Below are 12,172 nucleotides of genomic sequence, written 5' to 3' on the forward strand. Positions count from 1 at the left end.
CCAATATATGAAACCAGATGGATCAAACACACCATGCTTCTATGGATAACCAAAAATACACATACCTGGGGGGCCCCCCTCAGGCCCATATTCTCTCTACCTGGTACACCAGCATACAGACTAGCCAAGGAACTCCACCAAAAACTAAAACTGAAGATTCACGCCACTCCATTTATTCCTGAACACCATCAAAGACACCATGTTGGAAGAGGATGAAATAATGGTCTACTTTGATGTGACAGCCCTTGTTACATCAATTAAAATCAACCTGACCAAAGAAACACTGGCATCACTACTAGGAAAACCAGGACCGCAAACACCAGACAGCAGCAACCTCACCAGCGAAGGCAACATCCTCAAGCTAGTGAACCTGTGCCTCACCACCCACTTCACATTCAATAACAAAACCTACAAGAAAATCAACAGAACACCCATGGAATCACCAATAGCAGGACTCATAGCAGAAGCAGCAATGCAGAGACGAGAACAAGCTGCCCTCCCATGTATCCAACCCAAACTTTGGGTCCACTACATGGATGGCACCTTTGTCATTACAAAACAAAACAAATTAGAGGACATATACAACAACATCGACAATATCCTGACAGGCATAAAATTCACAAGAGGAAGAAAATGACAACAGACTCCCATTTCTAGACACGACAGTTGAATGTACAGTTAACAGAGAGCTTCAAACCAGCGTCTACAGAAAAACAACAAACACAGACCAAATACTTAACTTCAGTAGCATTCATTCCAACATCCACAAATAGAGCTGCATCAAGACGTTATTTCAATGAGCGACATCACACTACAGCACAGAAGAACTACAAACAGCAGAAGAAAAATACCTACACGTTTTCAAGAAAACTGGGTATCCAATAATCACAATCCTCCAATTCCTCAGAAACAAACCCAAACAAGCAGACACAACGCAACCAAAAACTACAGCCACATTACTTTACTTCAAAGACAGATCAGAAATGACTTCCAGACTACTCATACCCTTGGCATCATGGTAGCCCACAAACCTACCAACACACTTAAACAGCGACTAATGAACCTAAAGGAGCCGTGGGATACTACCAGCAAATCTAACGTAATTTACAAAATAACATGCATGAACTGTTAACAAAAATCAGATAAACAAGGAGGAAACTTGCCATCAGGATACATGAACACCAACTACCATCAAAAGGAAGATGTGAAGACATTGGAGAGACTGAAGAATCTATGATTTCCATTGATGAGGAATTTCAGTTAATGTATGAGAGAACTTAAAGCTGTTTTCCTTGGGAAAGATAAGGCTGAGGGATAATCTGATGTGTGTACTTGCAATATAGATTTTGGGACATAAAAGAAGGCAGGGTCTGAGCGGTGAGGAAAGATTGATTAGGTTGCCTTTATTTTTCTTGGAGAAGTGCAGATTGAGAGGGGACCCTTGACAGAGGTGTATTAAGGTTATGATGGGTGTAGAGAGGGTGAATGGGACAGCACCTTCTCCATGAGGGGAGGGGTCAATAACGAAGGATATGTTAAGAGGTAGAAGTTCAAGAGAAGCATTGAGGAGAAACTCTTTTCATCCAGAGAATGGAACCCAGTGACTGAATAGGTGATTGAGTCAAAAAGTCTTGTAACATTTAAGTAGTATGTAGGTATTGTGCTGATATAACCTCCAAAGCTGAAAAATTAAACTTTTGTTAACCATCAATATTCCATTCAATTTCTGTTGAAAGGTAATCAAAACCATGAGTAAATGGATATTTTTGCTTCACAGACCCTGTTGACTTCAGCTGAACATATCCAATATTTTCTGTTTGTTTCAGATTTCCAGTGTCAGGGTGGAATGACCAAATGATTCACTCAATACCCAGGAGTTCACTGCCAGTACCAAAGAGTTTCTTCCATTGGGAAGAAAAATAGCTGAAAATCCAAAGGGGTCTTCACTAACAAAGGGCAATATATATTTTTATACATTTGTTTCAACCGGCCTTTAATGTTTACAAACTAATCATTAATTAATTACATATATTTTCAGTTAAGGTAATTGTCTGTCTAAACAGCTACAGATGGACATGCTTGTGGTCAGCCCCGAGTCCTCCATGGTCTCATGTTTCCCAGACTCTCCTCACTCCCTTGTTGGGACTTTTCACAATGGACAATGTATTCAAGTACATTCCCGCCCAGGTATTTGTCAGCTGCACCATGTTAACTGTAAATTAATTGGATAGTCACCTATCAGTTAAGGATTTTTTAAGTTCCTCATTAACCTCATTGCATGAAATGCAAAAAATTTAGTAATTGTTATAATATCAGTTCCAATGAAGTTATATGGTTTCCACTTAATGTTAGAATTCTTTCTCACCGTGTTTATGAGACACCCTGATCTTTACCCTTGGGTGTCTTACAATATGTTCATTTAACCTGCATTCTAGTTTCTGTACCTGTTCTCCCTGTAATGATATAGAGGCTGCTTTTACTCTCTGATGCTGGTTTTCCCTCATGATTTTATTTGGATCTTTCCCCTTAATGTTTTTAGTGATTTTTTTGGTATATAGATGAATATATAACCACTTCAGAATCCATACCGATGATTATTTGAAGGATCTTAACGAAAAGCTTCTATTAGTATTGTAACAGATTGACTAAATAATTCAAGACAGACTCACTAATTAAATGTAGTGTTAAAATTTCTTATCTATGTCTTATGGTTAAACAACTGCAGCTGCATATTCTATCTCAGTTCTGGTACCTTGGGTCCACAGAGCTACTAGGTTGTGCAGGCTACATTCAGCAAATATTTTTCCAAGGTCTCTAAGACAACTGTCAGCCATGTTCTGCTGTTTCACCCACGTGCAGTCATTGGCCATTTTGTGCTGCTCAGTCATGGCTGTCCTAACATTCCCCCTTTTGGTAAGGGCCACCTTCCAAAGTGATAATAACAATTTGTCACTTGTTATTACTCGCCTCAAATCACTCATGTGATTTGAAGAATCCCGGTCACTTAAATCAAATCAAATTGCCGGAATGTACATGTCTTCTGTGGTTTTTGTTGTTCCTTTACTGAAGTGGAAGCGTTTTCTTCAGCCAGACATGCCAAGTGAATGATCTTGACACTGGATACCATCAAAGTTTTATGCCCAGACAATATTCCAGCAACAGCAGTGAAGACTAAGGCTCCAGAATGAGCCATGCACCTAGCCAAGCTGATCCAGTGCAGCTACAACATTAGTATCTACTAAGAATGTGGAAAATCATCCAGTTGGGTCGTGTACACAAAACTCCAAGCCAATCTCTTACCACCCTGTTAGTCTACTCCCAATCGTCAGCAAAACGTGTCATTGACAATGCCATCAAGTGGAACTTACTCCACAATAACCTTATCACTCAGTTTGGGTTGCACTTGATCCATTTACCTCCTAATGTCATTACACCCTTGGTACAAAATGGACAAAAGAAAATTCAAGAGGGAAAGTAAGGATGACTGCCAATGATTTCAGTGTTTTATTTGACCGAGTGTAACCTTAATGAGTCCAGTTAAACTAGTCAATGGGAATCGGGGAAAATTCCCCACTGGTTGGAGACATATCTCGCACAATAAATGATTATCGTAATGGTTGAAAATCACTCACGATATCCAAAGACATCACTGTATGAGTTCTTCAGGGTGGTGTACTTTGCCCAATCATCTCCAGCTATTTTGTCAATGATCTTCCCCCCCATCATAAGGACAGAGGTGGGGATGCACAATATTCAGCACAATTCATGACTTTTCAGATACTGAAGCAGTTAAAATGCAGCAAGGCTTGGACATGATCCCAACATCTACTGTTAAGTAGCAAGTAGCATCCGGCTGACACGTGTGTTAGACAATGACCATATCAAAAAGAGAGAATCCAACCATCATCTCTTGACATTCAGTGGCCTTCCCATCGCTTAATTCTCCCACTATCAATGTTCAAAGGATTACCATTGACCGGAAACTGAATGGGATCAGCCATATAAATACTGTGTCTTCAAGAACTGGTCAAGGGAAAGGAATTTTGAGGTGAGTAACTCACCTCCTCAATCCTCAAAACCTTCCACATCCATGAGACATAATTCAGGAATGTGATGAATACAACCCACTTGACTGGATGACTGCACCTCCAACAACACTCAAGAAGCTTGACATTCTCCAGTACAAAATATCCCAATTGATTAGCACCATATTCTAACACTTCTAATATTCGGTCTGTCCACAGCTGATGTATAGTGATAACATTATGTACCATCTACAAGATGCACTGTAGCAACTCACCAAGATTCCTTTGAAAACACTTTACAAACCTGGAGAGGAATGCAGTGGCATTTGTCAAGGTTTGTCCCGAGTAACTCCGTGACGCGGGACTCCGTGCTCTAGAGTCTGTTCGCTGGGACGGATACCGAGACAAATATCAACTGTGCCTGGAGGATCAACAACTCAGTGAAAGACGCTCTTTGGTCTGTCCAAAACCTGTTGATCTTCCAGCTGAAGGAGTTGACCCCGACTGAGTGTTGCAGACTGGACATTCCAAGGTCCAGGACTACGTGCTGAGGGACACACTGAAGCTTGGGGCAGCTGCCGCCAAGGCACGGTGGGGAAAGACCGTGTAACGTCTGCCTGCCAAAGAAGAACAGGGGGCCCAACCAGTAACTGGGTTCCGCTGACACCTCGGCAAAATATATGGAGGAAAATGTACAGACTTGTATATACGAATGATTAATTCTGACTACTGTATGTAAAGAAATGCAATGTTTACATATGAATGGCATCACCAATTGTATAGAAATCAAAATAATTTTATGAATAAAGTATATTTTTGAAAACAAAAAAAAGAAAAAAAAACTAGCAATTGATTTGCTATAGACCACTCATCTGCTAAAGCAGATTCACACTGGTGAGAAACTATTCAGATGGAAGGTGTGTGATCAGGCTTCACAAAGTCAGTGTGTCTCCCGTCCATCAACATATGCACAGGAGTGAAACCATTTGGTATTCTGTTAAAAGACCTCCCTGCAGCATCAGTGCAGTCACACAGAAACATTCCAGTGTGATGTGTTGCCAGGATTATGTCTTCCCCTCCTCCCTCACCATACACTGACATCACCACACATTCTTGAAGCCAGGTCTCCTGCTTCCGTTGTATTTAGAGTTACATAGACAACTCTAGATACAACGGAAGCAGGAGACCTGGCTTCAAGAATGTATGGTGATATCAGTGTATGGTGAGGGAGGAGGGGAAGACATAATCCTGGCAACACATCACACTGGAATGTTTCTATGTAGCTGCACTGATGCTGCAGGGAGGTCTTTTAACAGAACACCAAATGGTTTCGCTCCTGTGCATATGTTGATGGATGGGAGACACACTGACTTTGTGAAGCCTGATCACACACCTTCCATCTGAATAGTTTCTCACCATTGTGAATCTGCTTTAGCAGATGAGTGGTCGATCGTTTTTTTCTCACAAACATCTGCTCTCCTGTATGGATCCTCTGGTGCCCTAAGTGAGCCTAAGAGATTGAGAATTCCTTTTTGGAAAAAAAAATCTGAAGGGCTATTCTTCTGTATGAATCCTCAAAAGGAGGAGGAAGTCTGATGATTTTGAGAAGGATTTGGTGCATATCTCACATGAGAATGGTTTCTCCCTGGTACAAGTGTAGTGACATTACATAAGCTTAAACAGCTGTTTGAAAGCACTTCTCTTCTGTGTAAATGCTCTGGTGAGTCAGAAGATTGGGAGATTGAGGAAAGTCATGTCACAGCCAAAGGGTTTCTCCTCTGTCTGAATTCTCGGGTGCATCAAGAGATTTGATGTTGCAAAAGCATTATCACAAACCTGACACTTGAAAGATTTCTCTCTGGTATGAAATGTTTGATGTTGCAGGAGGGGCAACAATTGTGTGAAGATTTTGTCACACATCTTACATGTGAACAGCTTCTTTCCTATATGAATATGCACATTAACATGTTTGATGGCTGTGAGAATGATGGGCTGCACAACTTGCATGTAAATGCATTTTCCCCTGTTATGCATCCACATGTAATTGAACCATGCAATGGTTTCTTCCCTGAGTGGATATATTTATGTTGCATGAGCTCAGATGACTGTATGAAGATCTGGTCATACTTAAATGGTTCTGTTTCCATGGAGGTGTTCTTGAATTGCAGGCGTCTATCTTCTCTATGTGCTTTGATGTAATAAGGTACATTACTGTAAAACAGGAAAAGAAGACATTATTCCCTCCAACTCCGCCTCCTCATTTGCTGAAGGAACTGAATAGTTTGAGACTATTCCACAATGACTGCCAGTCTGCTATTCCTCCGTGTGGGAGTCCTTTTTTTTCCTCATTTGATTGTCACATACCCTCTGTTTCCAGCAGAGACACTGGATAATGAAGAGAGGCAGACGACGTAGCCACTTTCTTTCTTCCACTCAGCTCTCCCTCTCCTTCCCAGGCAGCACAAGAGCAAAGGAAAAGACAGTTGAATGGATTGCAAAAAGGCTAACACTCAACTTGATTTTTTTTTGTACCTTAACAGGTAAGGTTTATATTTGATATAGGATATTTAGTTGCATTCAGATCCAGTTTTACAAGTATTTTGTATAGTTCAAATTTACACACATTAGAAACCAAGTTAACTTGATACTGTCATTTGTTTTAAAAATAAGGAAAAATGCACTATCAGTACTGTATATTTCAAAAGAAACTAATCACATGTCGTCATCAGATTCATCATCTTCCTCAAGAGATTCTTTGACATATTTTTTTGTTTCCTCCTTAATATTCTTTAGGTACAAGCTCATGTCTACCTTTTGTAATTTCTCCAACCCAGCTTAACTCCAACTCAGAGGATTTGTCCTTAACTTCATCATGGACAATGTAGATTATTTTTGCAACTTCTGCAACCACTTCTCTGCAAGTCATGTTTTTCAACTGCAGCTTCTCAATCTCTGTTTTTGTAGCTTCTTTAGCTTTTCCAAATGCACATCCGCACCAACCGTGGGGCACTTATGAAGGGTCAGTCATGTACATCCAAGCTCCATCATCCTGATCATAAGATCCCATAATAAATATTGCTACAATCAACTTGAATTGTGAACTAGGAATCATTAAATAACAATGACTGCTAATTTAAATAAGAGAGGCTAATTACACTCAGAATTACTAAGTAACAATGTGGTAAGTTTCAAAATAAATACCATCATTACACTTACAATGAGTCAATTACAAGAGCATTACATAATTTTTTTTTAAAAAGGAAAAAAGTTATGTAATGCCTGAAAACATTTCATTTCAATTACCTTTCAGTGCAAATCTCAATGTTATCTACTCCTGACTTGTCAGACTCAGAAGACCGCAAAGAGTTAAATGGTAATTGAATGGAAAAGGGCCATATGTTTAATAAATAACACATTCATAAACGGAAATGTAAATGAAATTTCTCCATTTGTTGGACAGCAAGTCACTCATGTAGACTAAGCCCAATTAAGACACAGACACAGGTGTATTTTGTTATTTACTGCATATTGAGAAAGAAGAGCTCCATCTTTTACCTTTTTGATAAGCCTTCCATTGCTGCATAAGGTAGGAGTTGCTTCCCAGACAGAGAGGGGAACCTAAAAACAGCCGTAGGAGTTGAAGAGTTGGGGAGGGAGCAGAGAGGGCAGGTCAGTCAGTGGGTTCAGAGCACTGTAAATAAAATCGCAGTGTAACATAGCAGCAAAGAAGATAAGTGATTGGCGAATATTGTCTTTTTTTGTTTTATCAAAACTGGGTAAATGCAGCATTAACTATGAAAGAATAGGAAGAAGAATCTTCTGAATCACTGGTAATGTATTTGCAAAGTTTAGAGGAACCTCGATTATCCGGCATTCCATCATTCAAATTTTGGATTATCTGGACAAGATCACAAGGTCCCAATGCTTAGCTAAACTGTGAATCCAGCATTTAATTATCCATTATTCAATTATCCAAATAAAATACTCCCTGCCCATGTCGTTCGGATAATCAAGGTTCCTCTGTATTTGGTCCAGAGGAGATAGAGGTTTTAATTTTCCACCTCTTTTAATCAGCCTCCAAAATTTGATGATTTTTTCTTCTACTATCTCTAAGATGGTTGAATGCAAGTTACTATTGTGTTTCTTTAGCTGTGTAAATTATTAATTAGGCAAAAGTGAGGACTGCAGATGCTGGAAATCAGAGTCTAGATTAGAGTGGTGCTGGAAAAGTACAACAAATCAGGCAGCATCCGAGGAGCAGGAAAATCGATGTTTCGGGCAAAAGGCCTTCATCAGGAATGAAGGGTGGAGAGATAAAGGCTCCCTGCCTTCATTCCTGATGAAGGGCTTTTGCCCGAAACATCGATTTTCCTGCTCCTCGGATGCTGCCTGTCCTGCTGTGCTTTTCCAGCACCACTCTAATCTAGACCCTAAATAATTAACTAGTCCATCAAGTAAATAAATGAGATTGGAAATAAAGGGCATATGGGAAATCCGTGAAGTCTTGGGCAACCAGGTTTGCTTCAAATGGCTTCAGCCTGTGCAACTTCAGCTCTGAGTTGATGAGCTGCGTTCTAAGTTTTAGACATTGCAGGGGATCACAGAGGGGCAGAGTCACATAGACATTTTGTTCTCGGAGGTAGTATCACCTGACACATACAAAGGGGGAATGGGGTTGAACTTAAATTATCATTATTCTTCCTCTTTGAAGCCAAGACAGAGAGGTATCATTTGAGTTATTATTTTCCTTTTTTAAGACTCATTCCCAACCGAAATAGAAAGAGTGATGTTCCCTGAACTCGAGTTTACAGATTCCAAACTTAGAAATAATTTAACAGCTAAATGCTTTAAAATGGAATAAATGACAGAGATAATTAACAAAACATTCCAAATGTGGGAAATTACTCTGCCACTCCATCTCACATACAAGCACTCAGGTAGTTATGAAAGTCAGGACAAGTGAGGAGATAGGTTACACATTATATGTTTTGATCAATCCAAATATTGAAAAATCAGTTCATGTGAGTTATAACTTAGTGCAGTCAATGTTCAACAGTAAATTCTTCAATGAGCTGGACCCTGTAGTTTTCCTTTGTGTATCCAAATGTAAGCTTCTTTTCAGCCAGAAATTTGAGTAGAAATAGAGTACAACAACATGGGTAAAGTCAACAGAGTATGACAGAAAGAGACAGAAAGTTCAACAAAAACTGTATATTGGTAAAAATTGTATATCAACAAAAAAACTAATTGCAGGAAACAAGTGAAAAAATGAAATTAAAGGTTCTTATCTGAATGCACAAAGCATCCTAAATACATTACATAAATGTATCGTATTACAGAGATGTGGCTATAATCAAAGGTTGAAAATAAATATTCCAAGATGCACAACGTTTTAGAGAAACATATAGAATGGTAAAGGAGGTGTGGTAGCCATGATAAGAATAAGATGAGATAAGAACTTCAGTGATAAGGTCTTCTTCAGAAAATCATTAAGTAGACTAACAGGAAACAAAGAGTGTGGATAAATGAGTGCTATTCTGGTTGGCAATCAGTCACTAGTGGTGTGCCTCAGGGATCAGTGTTGGGACCGCAATTATTCACGATTTATACAGATGATTTAGAGTTGGGGACCAGGTGTAGAGTGTCAAAGTTTGCAGATGACACTAAGATGAGTGGCAGAGCAAAGTGTGCAGAGGACAGTGAAACTTTGCAGAGGAACATAGATACTTTAAGTGATTGGGCAAAGCTGAAAATTGTGTTGCTGGAAAAGCGCAGCAGGCCAGGCAGCATCCAAGGAGCAGGAGAATCGGGCATAAGCCTTTCTTCAGGAATCAGGAGGGTGTGCCAAGCAGTCTAAGACAAAAGGTAGGGAGGAGGGACTTAGGGAGGGGCGTTGGGAATGCGATAGGTGGAAGGAGCTTAAGGTGAGGGTGATAGGCCGGAGGGGGGGTGGGGGCGGAGAGGTCGGGAAGAAGATTGCAGGTCAAGAAGGCGGTGCTGAGTCCGAGGGTTGGGACTGAGATAAGGTGGGGGGAGGGGAAATGAGGAAGCTGGAGAAATCTACATTCATCCCTTGTGGTTGGAGGGTTCCGAGGCAGAAGATGAGGTGCTCTTCCTCCAGGCGTCGTGTTGCTATGGTCTGGCGATGGAGGAGGCCAAGGACCTGCATGTCCTTGGAGGAGTGGGAGGGGAAGTTAAAGTGTTCAGCCACGGGGCGGTTGGGTTGGTTGGTGCGGGTGTCCCAGAGGTGTTCTCTGAAACATTCCACAAGTAGGCGGCCTGTCTCCCCAATGTAGAGGAGGCCACATCGGGTGCAACGGATGCAGTAAATGATGTGTGTGGAGGTGCAGGTGAATTTGTGATGGATATGGAAGGATCCCTTGGGGCCTTGGAGGGAAGTGAGGGAGGAGATGTGGGCGCAAGTTTTGCATTTCTTGCGGTTGCAGGGGAAGGTGCTGGGAGTGGAGGTTGGGTTGGTGGGGGGTGTGGACATTACGAGGGAGTCGCAGAGGGAGTGGTCTTTCTGGAACGCTGATAGGGGAGGGGAGGGAAATGTATCCTTGGTGGTGGGGTCTGTTTGGAGGTGGCGGAAATGACGAAGGATGATACAATGGATCTGGAGGTTGGTGGGGTGGTAGGTGAGGACCAGTGGGGTTCTGTCCTGGTGGCGATTGGAGGGACGGGGTTCAAGGGCGGAGGAGCGGGAAGTGGAGGAGATGTGGTGGAGAGCATCGTCAACCACGTCTGAGGGGAAATTGCAGTCTTTGAAGGAGGCCATCTGGGTTGTTGGGTATTGGAATTGTCCTGCTGGGAGCAGATGCGGTGGAGGCGAAGGAATTGGGAATATGGGATGGTGTTTTTACAGAGGGCAGGGTGGGAGGAGGTGTAATCTAGGTAGCTGTGGGAGTCGATTGGTTTATAGTAAATGTCCGTGTTGAGTCGGTCGACCGAGATAGAAATGGAGAGGTCTAGGAAGGGGAGGGAGGAATCTGAGATGGTCCAGATAAATTTGAGGTCAGGGTGGAAGGTGTTAGTAAAGTGGATGAACTGTTCAACCTCCTCATAGGAGCATGAGGTAGCGCCGATACAGCCGATACAGTCATCGATGTAGCAGAGGAAAAGGTGGGGGGTGGTGCCAGTGTAGCTGCAGAAGATGGACTGTTCCACATATCCGATGAAGAGGCAGGCATAGCTGGGGCTCATGCAGATGCCCATGGCTACTCCTTTGGTTTGGAGGAAGTGGGAGGATTGGAAAGAGAAGTTGTTCAGAGTGAGGACCAGTTCAGTCAGTCAAAGGAGGGTGTCCAACCAACCCAACCGCCCATGGCTAAACACTTTAACTCCCCCTCCCACTCCGCCAAGGACATACAGGTCCTTGGCCTCCTCCATCAGACCATGGCAACACGACGGCTGGAGGAAGAGCGCCTCATCTTCCGCCTAGAAACCCTCCAACCACAAGGGATGAATGCAGATTTCTCCAACTTCCTCATTTCCTCTCCCCCCACCTTATCACAGTCCCAACCCTCAGACTCAGCACCGCCTTCCTGACCTGCAATCTTCTTCCCGACCTCTCCGCCCCATCCCTCTCCGGCCTATCACCCTCACCTTAACCTCCTTCCACCTATTGCATTCCCAACACCCCTCCCCCAAGTCCCTCCTCCCTGCCTTTTATCTTAGACTGCTTGGCACGCCCTCCTCATTCCTGAAAAGGGCTTATGCCCAAAACGTCGATTCTCCTGCTCCTTGGATGCTGCCTGGCCTGCTGCGCTTTTCCAGCAACACATTTTTCAGCTCTGATCTCCAGCATCTGCAGTCCTCACTTTCTCCTTGTGATTGGGCAAAGGTCTGCCAGATGGAATACAACGTTAATAATTGTGAGGTTATCCATTTTGGTAGGAGTAACTGTAAAAAGGATTATCACTAGAATGGTAAAAGGTTGCAGCATGCTGCTATGCAGAGGGACCTGGGTGTCCTTCTGCATGAATCATAGAGGATTGGTCTGCAGGTACGATAAGCAATTAGGAAGGCAAATGGAATTTTGTCCTTCACTGCTAAAGGGATTGAGTTGAAACGCAGGGAGGTTGCATTGTGGCTGTACAGGATGCTGGTGAGGCTACACCTGGAGTACTAGGCAAAAGTGAGGACTG

General features: G+C 42.3%; 1 long non-coding RNA gene across 2 annotated transcripts in view; it reads right to left on the minus strand.

The window, feature by feature from the left end:
- Nucleotides 1-5,507: 5,507 nt before the first annotated feature.
- LOC140455464 (uncharacterized) overlaps nt 5,508-12,172 on the minus strand; it is an 81,954-nt gene continuing 75,289 nt past the window's right edge. The window contains exons 6-7 of one of the 2 annotated variants that reach the window (XR_011952862.1): nt 7,581-7,643; nt 5,508-7,074 (exon numbers count right to left, since the gene is read on the minus strand). This is a non-coding gene — a long non-coding RNA (uncharacterized lncRNA). The remainder of the gene's footprint in view (nt 7,075-7,580; nt 7,644-12,172) is intronic. The other variant, XR_011952863.1, reaches the window with a different exon arrangement.

This window comes from Chiloscyllium punctatum, chromosome 30 (genome assembly GCF_047496795.1).
Source record: "Chiloscyllium punctatum isolate Juve2018m chromosome 30, sChiPun1.3, whole genome shotgun sequence".
Taxonomy (NCBI): domain Eukaryota; kingdom Metazoa; phylum Chordata; class Chondrichthyes; order Orectolobiformes; family Hemiscylliidae; genus Chiloscyllium; species Chiloscyllium punctatum.